Here is a 22,112-nt window from a genome sequence, read left to right as displayed (position 1 = left end):
TTGGTGACGAAAACTGAACACAATACTCCAGATTCAGCCTCACCAATGCCTTATACAACCTCATCATAACATTCCAGCTCTTATACTCAATACTTTGATTAATAAAGGCCAATGTACCAAAAGCTCTCTTTACGACCCTATCTACCTGTGACGACACTTTTAGGGAATTTTGTATCTGTATTCCCAGATCCCTCTGTTCCACTGCACTCCTCAGTGCCTTACCATTAACCCTGTATGTTCTACATTGGTTTGTCCTTCCAACGTGCAATACCTCACACTTGTCAGTATTAAACTCCATCTGCCATTTTTCCAGCCCATTTTTCCAGCTGGTCCAAGTCCCTCCTCAGGCTCTGAAAACCTTCCTCACTGTCTACTACACCTCCAATCTTTGTATCATCAACAAACTTGCTGATCCAATTTACCACATTATCATCCAGATCATTGATATAGATGACAAATAACAATGGACCCAACACTGATCCCTGTGGCACACCACTAGTCACAGGCCTCCACTCAGAGAAGCAATTCTCTACCACCACTCTCTGGCTTCTTCCATCGAGCCAATGTCTAATCCAATTTACCACCCCTCCATGTATACCTAGCGACTGAATTTTCCTAACTAACCTCCCATGCGGGACCTTGTCAAAGGCCTTACTGAAGTCCATGTAGACAATATCCACTGCCTTCCCTTCGTCCACTTTCCTGGTAACCTCCTCGAAAAACTCCAACAGATTGGTCAAACATGACCTACCAGGCACAAAGCCATGTTGACTCTCCTTAATAAGCCCCTGTCTATCCAAATGCTTGTAGATTCTGTCTCTTAGTACTCCCTCCAATAACTTACCTACTACTGACGTTAAACTCACCGGCCTATAATTTCCCGGATTACTTTTCGATCCTTTTTTAAACAACGGAACAACATGAGCCACTCTCCAATCCTCCGGCACTTCACCCATAGACAGCGACATTTTAAATATATTTCTGCCAGGGCCCCTGCAATTTCAACACTAGTCTCCTTCAAGGTCCGAGGGAACACTCTGTCAGGTCCCGGGAATTTATCCATTTTAATTTTCCTCAAGACAGCAAGCACCTCCTCCTTTTCAATCTGTACAGTTTCCATGGTCTCACTACTTGATTCCCTCAATTCCATAGATTTCATGCCAGCTTCCTTAGTAAATACAGACGCAAAAAACCTATTTAAGATCTCCCCCATTTCCTTTGGTTCCGCACAAAGCCGACCACTCTGATCTTCAAGAGGACCAATTTTATCCCTTACAATCCTTTTGCTCTTAATATACTTGTAAAAGCTCTTTGGATTCTCCTTCACTTTGACTGCCAAGGTAACCTCATGTCTTCTTTTTGCCCTCCTGATTTCTTTCTTAAGTATTTTCTGGCACTTCTTATACTCCTCAAGCACCTGTTTCCCCCTGATTTACCCCCTGTTTCCTATACATTTCATACAATTCCCTCTTCTTCTTTATCAGAGTTGCAATATCCCTTGAGAACCAAGGTTCCTTATTCTTATTCAATTTGCCTTTAATCCTGACAGGAACATACAAACTCTGCACTCTCAAAATTTGCCCTTTGAAGGCTTCTCACCTACCAATCACATCTTTGCCAGAGAACAACCTGTCCTAATCCACGCTTTTTAGATCCTTTCTCATTTCTTCAAATTTGGCCTTCTTCCAGTTCAGAACCTCAACCCTGGGACCAGATCTATCCTTGTCCATGATCAATTTGAAACTAATGGTGTTATGATCACTGGAACCAAAGTGACTTCTTTCACTTGCCCTAATTCGTTTCCTAACAGGAGATCCAATATTGCATCCCCTCTAGTTGGTCCCTCTATATACTGATTTAGAAAACTTTCCTGAACACATTTTACAAACTCTAATCCATCTAGACCCCTAACAGTATGGGAGTCCCAATCAATGTATGGAAAATTAAAATCCCCTACCACCACAACTTTATGTTTCCTGCAGTTGCTTGCTATCTCTCTGCAGATTTGCTCTTCCAAGTCTCGTTGACTATTGAGTGGTCTGTAATACAATCCCACTAATGTGGCTATACCTTTCCTGTTTCTCAGCTCCACCCATAAGGACTCAGTAGACAAGCCCTCTAATCTGTCCTGCCTGAGCACTGCTGTAATATTTTCCCTAACAAGCAAAGCTACTCCCCCACCTTTCATTCCTCTGCCTCGATCACATCTAAAACATCGGAACCCTGGAATATTAAGCTGCCAGTCCTGCCCCTCCTGTAGCCAAGTTTCACTAATTGCTATAATGTCATAATTCAACGTGTCAATCCACGCCCTCAACTCATCCGCCTTCCCTGCAATACTCCTAGCATTGAAATATATACACCTCAGAATATTTTTACCACCACTCACAACCTTTCTATTAGCGGATTTGCTTAAACTTTCAACATCATTTATTTTCACCCCAGCCACACTGTCAGCTCTGGCACTCTGGTTCCCATCCCCCTGCAAATCTAGTTTAAAGCCTCCCCAATAGCACTAACAAACCTCCCTGAAAGGATATTGGTCCCGCTGTGGTTCAAGTGTATCCCGTCTCTCTTGTGCAGGTCCCACCTGCCCCAGAAGAGGTCCCAATGATCCTGAAATCCTGAAAGGTTCAAGTACATTTATTCACAAAAAATGTATAAATCATACAGCCTTTATACTTGCTTACTAATAGGCAGCCACTATGCAAGAAACCTGAAAGAATCCAATTTAAAGAAACAAATAGAATAAAAAATAAAAGACTCGATGCTTAAGAGAAAGAAAAAAATACAGATCATGCAAACTATTGAAGTGAACAACAACATTCTGAACCAAAAATTAGTCCTCAGATCTGAACTCTGGAGCTGCCCAGAGAAGGCCCAAAGCCTCACTTATCAGTTCATCATATTAGCTGGCAAGGAACACAGTAGGTAGGGTAGCCTTCCTATCCTCAGCATCATGGAAATGACCATCATGAAGAATGAGCGAAATTGGATCTCGTCCCATTCGACACTCTGTCTTTTCAGTATATCTTGCACAGAATATAAATTGACCCAACAATGAAACAGCGAAAGGCTCCAGCGCACTGGGGAGAAGAGAGAATATCATGTAGAGCAAGTAAAATTGGCTCTGGCCTCTGATCTGGGCCAGCGTTTAAATTGTCTAAACTGCATTTTGTACCTCACTAGGACCCAAGCATTGCTGTCACAAAAGGCTCCAGGACAAAACCACACTGCCCAGCGAATCACTTTGGGCCCAGATTTTGTTGCCTAGCCCAAAGCTGCTCTCAACTCTTCAAATCAGCTCTGTGCCCAGAGCAATCCAACTTCACACCGGGCCTGTTGTACGAACGTTGAAATTGAATGTCCTCTGCCTGGGTCCCTACTTCTCCTCATGGTGCCCAGAGTGATCCAACCTAGCTCCCAGGCCAGCTGTACAGGCATCGGAACTCTATCTGCAAATCTGGAACGATTCATCCCCCGCCATTGCTTGTACCCTTCACCATTTTTGGTGATAATTTAACACAATTTTCCTCAGAAAAGGTATTTTTAGTGATGCTTTTGTTGGACTTTTTAGCTTTTTGACTACCAGGAAGCTGTCACACATGTTCGGTCGCGACATCTTATTCCAGAAAGTCTAGTAATTGATAGCAACTTGACTGGATCTGATAAAATATGGTAAAAATGAGCTCTTCTCATGAAAGCTATACAACCTCTCATTAGTTCTATAATTCTTAATGAAGTACCTGCATAATTTGTAAGAAACAGCTTCATAATAATTTTAAAGCTTAAGAATTCATAAAAATGAATTGCAATAAATTGAACATATATTTTAAAAATTGCAGATGCCAATTATGACATTGGAAAAATTAAGATATCATTTTACATTAATGATTATCATATAAGAACATAAGAGCTAGAAGCAAAAGTAGGTCATTTGACCCTTTGTATCTGGGCTGTCATTCAATAAGATCATGGCTGATCTTTCAACTGAGGCCACTTCCCTGCACTCTTCAAGCATTCCTCTGTACACAAAGCCAATTGATATACTTTGAGAAATAATTTGTCGTATTGCAGGCTATTCATTTCCTGTGATTTTCATTTTGGTAGACGTCATGGAGTGAGAATACTGATGAGTGCACAGTAAGGTATAATAACACACAAGGAGCTTTTTACCAAGCACAGTACATTACAAAGATATTCTAAATCTCACACTGGGAATAACAAGGTGCTCGTGCTGCATAAAAATGCTAATGACAGGACAGGGTAAGCAGTATCTTCTACTATTGGTTGTAAAGCATGCTGAATTGCATTTTAGCACTTTAAACAAAAATGCATAAGAGATTTGAATGGAAAATGTTACAGTGAGTAATAAAGTTCAGACAAATCGGCAATGGATCTCCAAAAGCTAGCAAAACCTTGGCTTCTCTAAAGAAGCTTTCTAACCTTGTAAATTTTTATTTTGTATACATATTTTTTCTGCTTATGATGTTCTATTTCATGTTACTTGACAAGCTGAGGATGGGTGTATTTAAATACAGTATGCCAACCTGCAATATTAATTTACTGCCATTCTTACAAGAAGTCACCTATCCAAACCTGTTTTTTTATAATGAATTTACTATTTACTAATGATTTACTATTAAAATTGCCCTAATATATCATTTAGTGCTAGACTTTCATGAATCCCTTTCATGGATGAGTTTTTAACATTGCTGTAAAATTTAGTGTAACATTCTCGACCTTGGTTAATTCATGTGTAGTTAGTGAGTTAATGAGAGAAGATGATATTGTTTTGGATTGGACATTCAACTAATAAGGATACAAGAAGAAGCAGAAAATTGAGTGAAAAATATAACATCTTAAGTTCAACATCTATTAAATTATAGATTTTCATTTAATCTTGACAACCTACCTTTAGTTTGTAATATATTAGCTAAAATTATAATGATATGTTATCACATTAATGAAATGAGTGACAGAAAATAATATGAATACTTCAGTTATTGAGAGAGACTGCATAGGCTAAGCTTGTTTCCCCTGGAGCAATGGAGGCAGAGGAGAGGCCTTATAGAAGTATATTAGATTATGGGATGCATTGATAAGATTTTGACACAGAGAATGATTGATATTTAAAACATGCTGCCAGTGAACGTGGAATTAAATACAATTGCCATGTTTTAGATGCACTTATAGAGACATTTAAATAGAGGAAACACAGAAAGATAAAGTTATATTGTGGGCAAATAGGAATAATGTAGAACGGAAGGAAAGTCAGCATAGATATGATGGGCAGTGGGACCAATTTTGTGCTGTACAACTCTGTGATTCTATGATTCAAAGAGTTAATTAAAGAAATAACAGATGTAATTAACAGGACAATGGTAAGTTTATTTGAGTCATTGAGTTTAGTGATTTTAAAAACTGAACTTGGCCTTTGCTAAAAGCCATGCATAACAATGACCAAGCAAATTAGAAACTAGCAAAAGTTGACCTAATAGACGTTCACACTGTTGCATGAGTAAAAGCGTAAAAAGGGAGCAGAAATCCATGGGGATTTGTTCAGGTGTAAACACCACCTTCTGATGTAAAATATCTACAGGGGAGATATATCAGTCCAGATAATGGATAATACAGTAGAAAGTTTTAACTGTCTAGTTCATGCTGTAGATGCTGCCTGACTCACAGAGTTCCTCCAGCAGTTTGTCTTTTGCTTCCTACAAAGGATGTTGTGTTGAGTCACCATCTATGCACAACACTGGGATTCTGTACATGTGAATGGAGAGATGTAGGTAATTTAGTGTATTGGTGTAACTTATTGCATCATGGATCTGTGAAACCTTGGCCAATCTGTAAATTTCTGAAGCTTCTTCTTGTTGTTTACCAAGCTGTGAGTGGAAGGTAACAATGTTATAGAGTCATAGAGTAATGAAGTATGGAACCAGGCCTTTTGCCTTGATCCATGCTGACAACATAATCGTCCCCCAGCCCTTCCCCTTTATTTACCTATCCAAATACCCCTTAATTGTTGAATTTCAACTATTCTCGACCATTTCCTCTGATAGCTTATTCCAGGTGCTCATATGTCTGCTGTGTAGAGAAGTTACTCTTTTGTCTCTTTCAAAAATCACCCCTCATATCTTGTACCTGTACCCTCTAATTTTGGACTCCCCAACTCTGGAGAAAAGAGTATGATCATCCATCTTATCCATAACCCTCATGATTTTATACACTTTGATAAGATCAACCCTATTCTCCTATGCTCTAAGGAATAAAGATCCAGTGTGGCAAACCCCTCCCTGTAACCCAGGCCCTCTAATTCAGGCAGCATCATTATAAATCTTTTTTTGCACCTTTGCCAGCTTGACAATGTCTTTCCCATTGCAGAGTGACAAATTGTACGTAATATTCCAATTGCAGTCTCAGCATTGACTTACATAACTGCAACCTAATGTCCTTACTCCTAAACTTGATGCTTTGTCTGATGAAGTCCAACATGTTAAATGCCTTCTTCATCTCCTTGTCTACTTGCATGGCTGCTTTCAATGGATGGCGCACTTGTTCTCTCAGATCTCTCTGATCTAGAACACTGCTCAGTCCTCTGCCATTCACAGTATTAGTCCTACCTGGATTGACTGTCCAAAATGCATCACTTCATATTTGCCATTCTCAGCCCATCTCCCTGACCAATCAAGATCTCTTTGCAAATCATTGCAATTTGCTTCACCATCAATATGACTCCCTAATTTAGTATCACCAATCAGCAAATTTGCTAATCATGCCACATACATCATATTCATACCATTTACACTAACCCCTGGGGCAGCCACTAATCATAGACCTCCAGTCGAGAACCCACCTTCAGTCATCACCCTTTGCTTCCTATTATCCATCCTTAATCCCAGGCGACCTAACATTCCAGATCAGCCCATCATCATGGTTTACAGAAAGAGCTTAGAAAATGAAGAATCTGGTCCTCTAAGGCAGCAGTTTGATGAAAGCGTTTGATTCAGCTGCAGGACTGATAACAAGAGTAGCCTTCATTTAGTTTTAGACCAGCAGCAGTTTCTTCTCTGTGTTGCATTATTGTACAGGCAGCATGAGGTCGTTGTTGCATCTTACAGCATATTTTTATTGTAACATTTTCTCAAGAAGCATGTTGCAATTTTGTGTGGAGCTCCTGACAGTTCTAAACCACCTCTCTTATTTTGTACCATAAAAAGCAACAATTGCTTCTGAGTCAACAGATTTTAAAATTGATCTGTGACTTTGCTCTTGACTGTCATAACTTTGTGTGTTGTCTTGTAGATGGTAAGACATGTACAGTGACCTCTGCCCATGATGGCAATTTTTAGTTGCAGTGATTATGTGCAACAGTGTTTTAAGATAAATACAACATTAATCATCTCTCTGTCTACTATTCCAGTTGAAATTCCCTTGAATGTTCAAGGTAAACACAGTACCATACAGCAAATGCGTCGGTATCTGTCCCAGCTGACAATTCCCTCAGCCTTGAAGCGCAAGGTTACGAACAAGCAATTTTAGATGATTTCTCAGTGTGGCTTTGTGGGGATAAGATAGAAGTTCAAATTATCTTTCAAATTAGATACTAAATGAAAGAATGAATGGCCCATTCACATTGATGGTAACATTTTTGTGATATTATTTAAAAAAAACAATGACTGGCTGATGGGCATTCATCCTCCATGCAATACTACAGAGACAAATTAACTTGTGGTGCAGAATTAATCACCTCGCCTGAGAGGATGGCACCTTGAAATGATAATTCCATTTCTGGTGCTGCAGTTGCTGCCTAAACAGCTGAGTGTTTTCAATCTAGTCAGTTTGCTCTCTTCTGTGTATTTTATTTTCATTTCAAACTGTGTTTGATGTCACTTTCACTTGATGGAACTTGGTTGTATGTAAATTGGCTAGTGTATTTCCCCGACTATGATGACTAAACTACCATAGTCATTGCATTAGACAAAAGAAAAAAAGCAGCAGATGGTTGAAATCTGAAACAAAAATGAAGAATGCTGGAAATACAGAGGTCATGCAACATTTAAGATAGCCAGAATTTTGACTGATGCTTCTGCAGAATCTATTTCTTCATTTGCAACACTCAACAGTACAGTGATGTTTTATACTTTTCGAACAAAAAGGCAACAATTAAGGATTAATACAAGCAGCTCTGCAGATGCTGGAAATCCAAAGCAATGCACACAAAATGCTGGAGGAACTCAGAAGGTCAGTCAGGATCTATGGAAATGAAAAAACATATGCAGTTTCGGGCCAAGACACTTCTTCAGGACTGAAAAGGAAGGGGGAAGATGGCAGAGTAAAAAGATGGGGAGAAGGTAAGGAAGATAGCTGGAAGGTGATAGGTAAAACCATGTGGATCGGAAAGGTAAAGGGATAAAAAGGAAGGAATCTGGAGGGAGTGGAGAGGAGACCATAGGAGAAAGGGAGGGAGGAGGGGACTCAAGGCGAGGTGCTACACAGGTGGGAAGATGTAAGATGCCAGACTGGAGAATAGGAGGAGGGGGGGGAGAATGGAAAAAATTACTAGTAGGAGAAAGTGATATTCATGCCATAAAGTTGGAGATTGACCATAGAAACCATAGAAAAAAGTATAAGGTGTTGATCCTGCACCCTGAGGGTGGCCTCATCGTGGCACAAGAGGAGGTCATGGACCGACATGTGAAATTGAATTGAATTGACTTTATTACTTACGTGCTACATGAGGAGTAAAAATATTTATGTTACATCTCCGTCTAAATGTGTAATCTGCAATTTATAGTAATTTATAATGGGAATGGAAATGATAAATGATTATTTAGTTTCAAAGACCAACTGCATATCTAAATTTAACAATCTGAGTGTAGAAGAATAACTTTTACATATTTACAATGGGGGCACATTCCAACTGGCTGAACCCCTTTGAGTATTTAAATACCGGTGGCTGGTCTGAAAGGTTCTGAGCACAGGCCACCACACACCTGAAGTATAGTACTTCTCTTACAGTATTGAGGGACGACTCCCTGGATATACAGTCAAAATATTAAGTGACAAAGCAGACATGTTCTGGACTATATATTATGTAGCAGAGATGTTTTTAACAATGTGCTAATATAGGTAATAGCTTTCCTGATCTCAGCAGGAAAGTTTTAACGAGGCCTCATTAGCAGGAACATTTATATATTTACTCTCCATGCATAGTTGCAATGGTGCAGAATCAGAATTTACCACATCTGTCATTGGTTTCAAAGGCTTTGAAGTATCAGTAGAAGTTAAATTAGTTTGTTAGTGATGTAGTGGCATCTGCACCAGACTTTGAGGCAAGTGATCCCAGGTCTGAATCCGGTAAGCTCCTTGTACACTTTCCATCCATGTTGGATTGAGCATTGAGCTAGTGACTGGGCCTTGTTAAAAAAAAAAGTCAAAAATTTTACTGCCCGATGTGCCACAGAGCATGTAAAAGAACAACAAAAAGACTGGTTTTAATCATTATGTCAGATATCCCACCTCTCCTGGAAGTTCTGGGAGTCTCCTGCATATCGATAGTGGCTCCCTGACACTCGGAAATTATATACAATATTCCGGAAATAGATTTTTTTTGAGAGGGAGAGGGAGAATCCTGATTAGTCTCTCTTTGTGCTAAGAGTGGTCCCCAACCACTGGGCCACGAGGAAACAATAAGATTTGGCGATATGAAATGATATGAATCAGCTGCATCTTTCCTCATTCCCTGTCACGCACTGTTGAATTTTAATGCAAGCGAGGTCATTAGTGATCCAAGACTTGCAAAGCAATGGGTCCGTGACCGATTTGTGAATGTCCCCGGTGAATCATCCATGTCAGCGTGGGAAAAAGATCAACTCCTCGAGCTTGCAAATGACGGTGGGCTGAAAAGTATGTTTGACATAACATCTCTTACCGGCATTCTGGATCAAAGTCAAGGCTGAATATCATGAGATAGCCACGAAAGCACTGAAAATGTCGCTTCCATTTCCAATATTTCTGCGAAGTGGGGTTTTCTGCAATGAATGCAATGAAAACTAAATTGCAGAATAGACTGGACATAAGGAACCCCCTTCGAGTATCGCTGTCTCCCATTATCCCTCGATAGGACTGTGTTGTTGCAGGTAAACAAGCCCAGGGCTCCCACTGATTCAGCGATATTGGTGTGTTGCAATGATTTTATATGTTCATACGAGAAAAATATGTGCTGTGCGTTTAATATCCAAACGTTACTTAAAATGTTATGATGCTATTAACTTAAAAGTGACTTATAATTCAGTGGTCCTGTCCTCTGGGCTGCAAAGAATACAGCAGTGGCCAGAACGCACCCAGCACATCTTTAAGAAAAAAGCTGAAATAAACAAGCTAATTAAAATTAGGTGCCACCTGGCAGATAAATGTCGGCCCAGATCAGAGGCGATTGCCGATTGCGTCGTCTCTGATCTGGGCCGACATTTACGTGCTGGGCGGCACCTAATCATTTAGCTTGTTTATTTTGGCACTTTTCTTTTAAAAGTTGTGCTGGGTGCGTTCTGGCTACCGCTGTACAGCTGCATTCTTCGCGGCCCGGAGGTTTGGGACCACTGTTATAGTTGACTTATCACTACATTCATGCAAGGAAAATATATGCTGTGTGTTTAATATTAAATTTGTTAGAAAAACCCCTTTAGAAACAAAATTGAGTGTACTAGCCACTTGCAAGTGACTTACAGTTGACTTATCACCTATGTTCCAGTCGCGTTTAACACCAGCACCCCCCGGGGTAGGCCGGTTCGCAAGAATATTGAGAATATTGTCAGTATTAAACTGGTCTGCAGTGCAATAAAAGCTTGGAGACCCCTGATTTAAACTAGCTGGCTGGCTGCCAAGGAGCTACCCTATTGATGTCCTACGTGATGAGGCTAAACTCCCTGTAGACTTGCTTAAAGTTGTAATAGGATAAACATGATAATACAAGTACGCATTTTAAAGTCACATTTGCTGCATATACCCAACTTGGTTTACAGATTAGACAAAATCACTGAACATATTACATACACCCTTGGAGGTCGACCGGGGGTGGGGTGGAGTGTCTGTTATGTAGTCCACATAATTCCATGCCTCAAGAATCTTTAACAGACAGGTTACAGCTCTTGAACTTAACACAGAATTTGACAATTTCAGGTAACCAGGTTTTCCAGCTTGTATGAAAACTCAGTTTTTCTTTCTGAAGTGCAGAATATTTTCATCATTGTTATTTAAATCTGATTTCTGGCATCTGCAGTGTTTTTCATCCATGTCTGAGGTAGTATTTTGTTTTAATTTTACTTTCTCCTTGGTTTTTTATTCAGCTCCTACTTACTGTATACCCCGTGGATAAATCAGCTGTATTGATCAAGCCTTCAACATCCTCTTTCAGCCTGCACCGACCCTTATATCATTCAGTTTCAACAATCACACACATTTCCTTTGATCTCTCCATTTTTTCCCTTTTCTTTGAGTGCTTTTCAGTTCCAATGAACAGTGATTGAACTGACCATTAAGTTTGTTCCTCTCTTCAATGACACTGCCCGACCTGTTGAGTATTATCCGCTTCCTCTGTACTTTCTTTACAGTAGTAAGTAATCAGAAAGTAGGTCTTTAGGACAGCTAAGGGTTTTAAAGATGCTTGATAACTGTTATGGGAATACAAGTGCCCTTCCTTAACTGGTACAGAATTTCTTAATAATTCTGCAACAATGGTGATACTACTTCATTTAAAAGTGAGAATAAATTAGTAGATCTTCCAAATGTAAGCGTCAGGATTTCATCTTGAGCCAATAGTGCCAAGCTAAGGTTACCTGGCAAACTAAACTAATTTGCACTTTCTTATTCTCCCACTACAAGTGGAAGTTGAGTTTGGTGTAAAAAGGGATAATTTGCAACTAGTCATCCATTACACAGCACAGAAATTTTCCTTTTGATTGAAAAGGATAATTGGGAGGTTTTTTGTTATTAATTGCACAATAAAACCTGGTATTCCCTACTTGAAACTATTGTACATTTTAATATTAACCCTGCTACTCCCCATGTTCTCTCTCATTAACCTTTAATCTGAAGAATATTGTCAAAATTAAAACTTTGTTATATTCAGAATATAGTGTGTTTCAAATTTTTAGCTGATTAGATTTTCTTATGCATGATTAGTATGGAGCATTGGGAATAAATCTTGCAACATACAATAACTAAATTAAAAGCCCTTACCAATGTAAACTTTTCAATTGCTCATTGCTTGTTGTATTATGATGAGATTTTTCACAAGGGAAATTTATGCACTTGTTAACATTTCTCTCAATAATTTACAAGTTGATTTTAAATGAAATTCATCTGCATTGTTTCCAGATTTTTTCCCGTTTCTCTTATTTGTGGAATTTTTTCTTCTTTCAGCGATCATTGGAAATTATATTTGGCACAAAATTCTTCATAACCAATGATAGAGAAACTTGCGTCAGTGAAACATTTATCTGTGGACAATGACCATAAAGATACACAGGTGAAGGCAAACCAAGACTATACAAATTTGCCGCTCACTTGATGTACTGTAATATCATAGTCATTGACTATAAATAAATCGCTACTAATTGGTCCAAAAACAATGATAGCAAGAACCCAATGCTGGTGTGGTTTGAGATCTATTGAAAAAATTGACTTTTGCCTTCCAAGCATGCTACATTTATTTTGAACTTTTGATTGCATTATGACACTGATGTCACTTAATCCTTTTTAGAAGATTCTTGTGTTATATTAAGTGAAGCATGCTAGGACATACATTTGTAAAAAAATTAATTTTATCAGTTGTGGAGTCAGTATTAACAATAATTTAACAAGTGAGTTAAAACTCAGTATTTCAATGCAAAAAAGAAACATGAAACCAATCGTTGTTCTAAAAAATGTGATGGGGTAAATTATAGTAAATGCATTATTGAACCACTTTTCCGTTTAGAAATAACGTGCAATGCTTCCCGAGTGCAGTTTTCTTTTACGTAGATTAAATTTTGTATTTATCTAATAAATATCTTAACTTTTCTGAAGTTTCTTTGGTCAATGAGATCTTTTTTCTCAAAGTAATTTTTGAAAGGTTTATTTATAAGGAGAGTAAAAACCTGATGTCAGGAGATGTTAAACACTATCCTTCTGTGTATTTAGATAATCAACTTTTTGTACTTCAGGGCAAATATATCCTGTTTCCTACAAAATGGGCATTGACAAATTGTTAAACAGCTGTAATTGTACCTTTTCCGGGCCTGAATTTAATTTATTCTTTGCTGATTCCAATAAAACAATAAACCCATATGCAACACACAGAAAATGCTGGAGGAACTCAGCAGATCAGACATCTTCTATCGAAATGAATAAACAATTACTGTTTCAGGCTGAGAACCTGCTCCAGGTCTGGAAAGGAAGGGTGAAGATGCCTGAATAAAAAAGGTGAGGAGAGGAGAGGAGAAGAAGAATAGCTAGAAGGTGACAGGGGAAGCCAGGTGGGTAGGAAAGATAAGGGGCTAGAGAGGAAGGAATCTGATAGGAGAGGAGAGTGGGCTATGGGAGAAACAGAAGGGGGGCACTGTAAGAGTTGATAGGCGGGTGAGAAGAGGTAAGACATCAGAGTGGGAAATAGAAGGGGGTGGGGGGAGGGAATTTTTTTTTAAACCTGAAGGAGACAGCGATATTCATGCCATCAGGTTGGAGACCACCCAGATGGATATTTTGATATATACCTTGATGGTTTATGAGGCATTTAATGTTACATGATACAAGCATTCAACATTTCTAGGTCTGGTGTTACAGCAGAGGCACCCATTTATGAACAAAAGCGTTTTACATTGAATCATGGATTCTGGCTCTCTTCTGCCTTGTTGTCACATTGCTTCCGTTCATATGACTAGAAATCAGTGGGATAGAGCAAAGTGGCTGTCTGTCATACATTCCACTGAGCTTTATTGACTTCATTTCGTTGATGAATTAGATAGGCTGTATAACAGATGGACAATAGATTCTTTAGAGTTTCCTGTTTCAGTAGTAATGTTAAAACCTGCCCAAATGATCTCTACCTCTGATGATTCTAATTAGAGTGGTGGTAGTCGTGTGATCACTTGAGTTGAAATTGGTGTTCTCCCAAGGGCTTAGTCACTTAATGGAGAATGCCTGTGCATGATTTTGTTTAATGTGGGGAGGCTGATGTGTGTGCAGCCATCACAGGATCATTAACATATCAGGGTGAGGATCCAGTGGCAGGGGCATAGAACATAGGACATAGATCAGTACAGCACTGGAACAACCCTTTTGGCCCATGATTTTCTGCTGAATCAATTCGTAATCAAATACGAACGAAACTAATCTCTTCTGCCTACACAATGTACATTTCCTTCCATTTTCCTCACATTCATGTAGCTATCTAAACATCTGTTAAAAGTCGTTAATGAATCTGCCTCGGCCGCCACCCTTGGCAGTGCATTCCAGGCACCCGCCACTCTTAAAAAACCTGCCCCTCGCATCTCCTTTGAAATTACCCCGTCACCTTAAATGCATGCCCTCTGGTATTAGACATTTCAACCATGGGAAAAAGATACTATCTGTCTACTCTTCTCATAATCTTATTAATCTCTATCAGATTGCTTATCAGCTTTTCCTACTCCAGAGAAAACAGCTCAAGTTTGTCCAACCTCTCGTTGTAGCATATACCCTTTATTCCAGATGGTATCCTGGTAAACCTCTTCTACACCCTCTCCAAAGCCTCGACATCCTTTCTATAATGCGATGACCAGAACTGTATGCAATACTCCAGATGCAGCCTAACTGGAGTTTTATAAAGCTGCAATATAACTTCCTGACTTTGAAACTCAGTGCATCGATTAATAAAGGCGAGCATATCATATGCCTTTTTAACTGCCCTATCAACTTGTGTAGCCACTTTCACAAACCTCCAGTTAGAACAAGTCCCTTCCACCACTACAGTCTGTCTTCTATGGCAAGCCAGTTCTGCATCCAAATGGCCAATTCACCATGGATCAGATGCATCTTAATCTTCATCAATCACTCTTGTCACCTCTTCAAAAAACTGTCACAAATTAGTACAACATGATTTCCCCCTCGCCCTAATTCAGGTATGGTTGTCCAAATGCTCATAAATCCGATCCCTAAGAATCCTCTTCAGTAACCTCCTTATCACTGATGTGAGACTCAATGGCATGCAAAATGACTGGGGACCCTTCACTGCTGTTGTGTTGTTGTCATCACCTTCAGCCAGTTCCATCGAGGTCTTTATTCTCAGTATTCTCATGCTCTAAATTTCCATCTGAATTCCATTTATCTGCATTAATTTCTATTCATTCCTGTCATTCTCTAATATTTGACTCTGTACATCTCTCCTTTTTACTCTTAAGGCTATTGGCTAGATCTTGACTTCTCAATTTCTGTAGCTTTCACTATTCATCTTCAGACACTTGTCTCTTTCCTTCAATGTACAAAGTAGATTTATTATCAAAGTACATATGTGTCACCATATCCAACCCTGAGATTCATTTTCTTGTGAGCATACACAGTAAACCCAAGAAACACAGCAATCAATGAAAGACCGCACCCAACAGAATGGACAAACAACCAGTGTGCAAAAGACAAACTGTACACATACCAAACAGAAATAATAATAATAAACAAATAAACAATAAATATTGAGAATATGAGATGAAAAGTCCTTGAAAGTGAGTTGATAGATTGTGGGAGCAGTTCAGTGTTGGGGCTGATGAAGCTGAGTGAAGTTATCCCCTTTAGTTCAAGAGCCGGATGGTTGAGGGTTAATAACTGTTCTTAACCTTGGTGGTGTGAGCCCTGAGGCTGCTGTACCTTCTTCCTGATGGCAGTAGTGAGAAGACAGCATGGCCTGGGTGGTGGCATCCTTGATGATGGACAGCACCACCCTGTGACAGCACTCCATGTAGATCTTGATTCCCAAGCACCATCCTCATTTCCCCCTTTTGCATCGATTCCTGAGAATAAGCACTTTTGACTTTTGTCCAACTCATTCAAAACTGCCACTGATTCACAATTGCCCAGCCTGTAGCCTTGTATTTACTGGAATTCTTCGGCTATCTTGGGCAACGACATTCTCACCCGAACTTCAATGTTCTCAGCAAATTCCTCATTTTCTCCATCCTCTTGCCTCTTTCTAATATTTGCACTCTTTTCAGTCTAAGGAAAACAGCACTAATGGGAAGCAAGTGGCCTCATCATTCATTTCTTGATTAGTCTCATTCACACTTGTTAAAGCCAATTTGCATCATTCCAATTCCAGAGAGTGAAAATGACGTTATGTTCAATTCCTTCTGCTGCGTACCTAGCAAATGCTTATATTCTTACCCAACCAATCTTGCCACTAAATAAAACACAAGAAATGCTAAATGTTCTGTATCACATGTTTATATCTTTTTGAAATTTGGGACAGAATTTCAGAGCTCAGAGAACACTGCAATGGAAGTACTATAACGTGCATTTAGCTAACCAGGGATAAAGTTCTCTGTACAGGCAGACCTCAGGTCTCCTGTGACAGGGAAGTGAGTATAGGAAAATCTGCTATAAGCAGGCCTCACTAACTCAGTGAATGAGTGATAGTATCTGCTTTTCAGTCGTAGCTCCCTTCACTCAACCCTGCCCAGGGTGGGTGTGAGGGAAGGACATGAGGGTACGATAGGCTTGTTCACATATATACTCAGTGATCACTTTATTAGGTACCTCCTGTACCTAATAAAGTGGCCACTGTTTGTATATTCGCGGCCTCCTGCTGGTGTAGCCCATCCTCATCAAGGTTTGATGTGTTGTGCATCCAGAGATGCACCTCTGCCTTCACTGTTGTAAGACACGGTTATTTGAATTACTGTTGCCTTCCTGTCACCTTGAATCCGTCTGGCCATTCTCCTCTGAACCCTCTCACTAACAAGGCAATTTTGCCCTCAGAACTGCCACTCACTGGATTTTGTTTGTTTTTCCCCCATTCTCTGTAAATTCTGGAGACTGTTGTGTGTGTGAAAATCCCAGGAGATCAGCAGTTTCTGAGATACTTGGACAACCCCATCTGGCACCAACAATCATTTCATGATCAAAATCAATCAGATTACCTATCTAAAATGCTGGTGGAATGCAGCAGGCCAAGCAGCATCTATAGGAAAAAGTACAGTCGACGTTTTGGGCCGAGACCCTTCATCAGGACTAACTGAAAGAAGAGATAGTAAGAGATTTGAAAGTGGGAGATGGAGGGGGCGATCCAAAATGATAGGAGAAGACAGGGGAGGGGAGGGATGGAGCTAAGAGCTGGAAAGTTGATTGGTGAAAGGACTACAAGGCTGGAGAAGGGAGTGGATCATGGGACGGGAGGCCAGGGAGAAAGAAAGGGGGAGGGGAGCACTAGAGGAAGATGGAGAGAAGGCAAGGAGTTATTGTGAGAGGAACAGAGAGAGAAGAGAAAAAATGAAAAAATAATAAATAAGGGATGGGGTAAGAAGGGGAGGAGGGGCATTAACGGAAACGTTGACTGTACTTCTTCCTGTAGATGCTGCCTGGCCTGCTGCATTTCACCAGCATTTTGTGTGTTGCTTGAATTTCCAGTATCTGCAGATTTCCTCATGTTTGCAGATTACATATCTTCCACGTTTTGATGTTTGGTCTGAACAGCAACTGAACCTCTTGACCATGTCTGCATTCTTTTATGCACTGAGTTGCTGCCACATGATTGGCTGATTAGATATTTGCATTAAAAAGCAGGTGTACAGGTGTACCTAATAAAGTGGCCACTGAGTGTTTGAACTGCCCATGTAGAGGTTGTTCGTAATCTAGGGAAAACCTGTATATGACTTTATTCTAATGGAAGTAACAGTTCCTCTTAATTCTTCACCAAAATTAGCCATTTATTGGGTACCTGACCTAATTTATCACTGGAGGTTCATTCTCTTCTAGATTCTCTGTCTGCTTTCTCTAATCTCAACTGATTCATTGGAATGATATTCCAACATTCACAGCTACCCTTCAACAATAAGGATTGACTTCAACTTCCTTCCTGCTACTGCTGATGTTAGAGATCATTCCTTCTTCGCCAGAACAGTCTTCCTACAATTCCAACAAGGCTCTCATATTTCTCTTTAAAACGTGATCCCCCATGACCTTAAAGTTTCTAGTTCCTACCGCACTTAAGACCATCTCACCCTTAAGTCATTATTTGCTTTTCTCCAGTCAGGTTTCTGCCTCTGCTGAGAATTGAAATAGTCCTTACACTAGTCCAATCATTCTCTGACTGTGGTAAATTAACTGTGATTGTCCTCAATTTTTCTGCTGTTTTTAGTACTGTTAATTATTCCATCTGCACTGTGTTGCCCATTTTACCGCTGAGGGCGCAGAACCATCTGTCTGTAGATAGAGACTTCTCAACCATGCATGACCTCCAAAGAACCTTGGACTATCAATTCTTGTCCTCCCCCCATGTTACTGCAGACAAGAGGCCAAGTGCCATTGCCTGGAAACTTATCTCTAATCATAAGTGGTAAATGTGCTGTATGATCATTAGAGCATGTTGAACTCGGCTTTCAAATTCATTCCGCCATATGATTCTACAATTATATACTTTGACTTTTCATGAACAAGAATAGATTTCCAGGAAAACAGTTTCTGAAAGCATTCAGCTAAGCAACACTTACAGCTCGTGTCTCTGTACTTTCTGATTACTTGTTGGATTTGTGAAGTTACACATTGTGATTGTTTTCAATTGCATTTTGAAGGCCATACTCTATTTTTGCTTAAAAGATATTTTTTCCAGATTTGTTCATACTTCTGGGCAACAACTTGCCCATCATCTTCTCTAATTCTAAACACCTCCAAATCTCTGCTCTCTATAATGCAATCTCATATCAAATCCCAAACATCCAGGAAAAATTTATTCGCTGACCTACAGTGATTCGTGGTCCTGTGATAATACCCAATTTAAATTCCAGCCATGTTCTTGCTTAGTTTAATCTCATCAGCCACCTCCAATGTTAAAACCTCTTCCAGACCTTTCTATTAATTAACCTTATGCTCATCTCTTATACATTACCTCTCTACCAAAATCTCTTCCCCAGGTACTATATACCGTTATTGGTAGCTCCATTCTTGGCTATTCATGACACAACTAGATTTTCCTCTTCAAATCCCTTCAGGATTTTACTACCACCTTCCCCTTTAAGACCAATATTAAAACTCACTATACAACACAATTATTTGCTTGCACTTCCTAATCTCTCATGGGTTAGTCTTTAAGCCTCTGAAGCACCTACGGGCATTTCTGTAAAAAGCAGCACATATCTGGGAGCCTATGGTTGTTACAATATTATGTAACTATGGTTCAGTTCTTATGAACCTGGTTAGAAAAGACTGGCAGTTTATTTGATTTTGAACCAAACAGACAACAGGCTTCATTACCTTGAATAACGCCAATAGAAACTGTCAGTAATTGATACCTCTGGGATTTATTTCAGGTGATTAAGACAGGTAATCTATTGCAGGTTTAAGTCTGAGCCATTCAGTGCATTGTTGAAGCTGGCACTTGATGCATCTTTAAGCAGATTTCACTTCATAATGCATGGCACATTACGCAGTAAGTGAGAAATCTAGATGTAACCTTTCACAACTGGTGTATCGCATAATAATGCGACAAGAAACATGGCAAAAAGCATGTCTAATCTCAAACAAGTAGAAATCTTTCAGTGATTTAATTTTGTAAGGAATGTAACATGATCAGTAGAAGGACCCTATTAATCAAGAATTAATTGCATCACTTAACAAGATAGCAATGTTTCAGCTTTGAGCACACTTGGTTCTCCATTAAAAAAAAATCACAATTCCAAGAAAAAACTCACAAACTACTTTGGCAGGGGGATGGGAACTGGAGTGATAGGTCAGAGGATGGGGTAGTTGGTATATTGGTGTAAAGATACATGCAGCATGTAGAGAGCTTGTGAGGAAGGACAGGCTGAAATGTGTCTATTTTAATGCAATAAGTACCAGGAACAAGGGTGATGAACTTAAGCAAAGGGCTGTACACAGAAATACAATGTTGTGGTCATTACAGAGACTTGGCTGTCAGAAGACCAGGAATGGTTGCTGGGTGTTCTGGGGTTGAGATGTTTTAAAAAGGACAGGGAGGGGGTTAACAGAGGTGGGAGGAGTGGCATTGCTAATCAGAGACAGTAAAACAGCTGCAGAAAGGCAGGATGTTGTGGAGGGATCATCTACTGAGATCATCTACTGAAATTAGAAACGGGAAGGGACCAATCAAACTATTGGGAGTATTCTATAGAGCCACACCCACCCCACCCCAAATAGCAATAGAGACACTGAGGCACCAAGAAACAGAGCAGGAGCCAATTTTGGAAAGGTGCAAAAATAACAGGGTTATTGTCATGTGTGACTCCAACTTCCCTAATATTGATTGACCCCTCCTTAGTGTAAAAGGTTCAGGTTAGGGTTAGGGGCTAGAGCTAGGGCCTAGGGCTAGGGCTAGGGGCTAGGGTTCAGAGTTTAGGTGTGTTCAGGAAGGATTTCTGAATCGATATGTGGACAAGCTGACTCGAGGAGAGGCTATACTGGATCTGGTGCTGCGCAATGAACTAGGTCAGGTGACAGACCTCTCAGTGGGACAGAGACAGTGACCACAAACTCCCTGACTCTTACTATAGCCTTGGACAGGGATAGGAGCAGATGCTTTAGGAAAGTATTTAATAAGATGCTATTAGACAGTAACTTGGTTGCATAAATTGATAACAGATGTACTCAAGAGTGTTTAGGGTGCACCTACGGGGTTTCTGGATAGATCTGTCCCATTGAGGCAGAGAAAAGATCATAGGATGAAGGAATGGTTGACAAGAGATATAGAACATCTACAGTATTCAAGAGGAAGAAAGAAGATTACTTAATGTTTAGGAAACAAGGATAAGATGGGGCTCTAGAGGTAGGCAGGAAGGAGCTTAAGAATGGAAAACTATAATGGGACATGGGAAGGCTTTGGTGAGTAGGATTAAAGGAAATCCCCAAGTGTTCTACATGTATGTGAAGAACAGGATGATGGTCAGATTGCTAGTAGGACTGATCAGAGATAGTAGAGGAGAAACATCTCTAGAATTAGAGAAAGTTGGGGAGGTCCTTACTTTGCTTTGGTATTCTGTAGTGAGAGGGACCTTGATGTTTTTGAGGACAATGTGAAGCAGTCTGATATGCTTGATTATGTTGATTTTAAGAAAGCAAATGGACTGGAACTTTTGAAAAAACATTATGACAGATACACAAAATTCTCTGCAGATGCTGGGGTCAAAGCAACATGCACAACACGCTGGAGGAACTCAGCAGGTCGGGCAGCATCCATGGAAACGAAGAGTCAATGTTTTGGGCCGAGACCTGATGAAGAGTCTCAGCCCGAAACATTGACTGTTCGTTTCCACCGATGCTGCCTGACCTGCTGAGTTCCTCCAGCGTGTTGTGCGTGTTATTATGACAAATACTGTGGGTCCCCTGGGCCACACAGGATGTACCACAAGTTACTAAGGGAAATGAGAGAAGAGATTCCTACACCCTTAGCAATGATCTTTGCATCCTCACTGACCACAGGAGAACATAAAATAGTAGATAGGAAAAGGCTCTTCAGCCTACAATGTTGTGTTGAACCAATTGAACTAGTAATCAAATAGCAAACAAAGCTAATCCACAAGCTTTGCAGATTAATGCACATATCCTTCCAATTTTCTTACGTTTATGTACCTATCTAAATGCATCTTAAATAGTCGCTAATGTACGTGCCTTTACCACCACACCTGGCAGCAAATTCCAGGCCCACTCATGATCTTATAAATTTCCATCAGATCTCCTCTCAACCTTTACTGCTCCTAAGAAAACAGCCCAAGCTTGTCCAAACTTTCATTATAGTACAAGCCCTCTAATCCAGGCAGCATTCTGGCAACTCTTCTGCACCCTCTTCAAAGCCTCAACATCTCTATTATGCAGTGACCAGAAACGCATACAATACTCCAGAGGCCACCTAACCGGAGTTTTATAAAGCTGCA

The 22,112-nt window shown here is 40.0% G+C and overlaps 1 long non-coding RNA gene across 1 annotated transcript in view; it reads left to right on the top strand.

Moving 5' to 3' along the window:
- The first annotated feature begins 4,254 nt into the window (after positions 1-4,254).
- LOC134358802 (uncharacterized) overlaps positions 4,255-22,112 on the top strand; it is a 57,008-nt gene continuing 39,150 nt past the window's right edge. Inside the window, exon 1 of the long non-coding RNA XR_010020951.1 lies at positions 4,255-4,266. This is a non-coding gene — a long non-coding RNA (uncharacterized LOC134358802). The remainder of the gene's footprint in view (positions 4,267-22,112) is intronic.

The sequence above is a fragment of the Mobula hypostoma genome, chromosome 2 (genome assembly GCF_963921235.1).
Source record: "Mobula hypostoma chromosome 2, sMobHyp1.1, whole genome shotgun sequence".
NCBI lineage: Eukaryota > Metazoa > Chordata > Chondrichthyes > Myliobatiformes > Myliobatidae > Mobula > Mobula hypostoma.
This window is presented reverse-complemented; position numbering and strand designations above follow the sequence as displayed.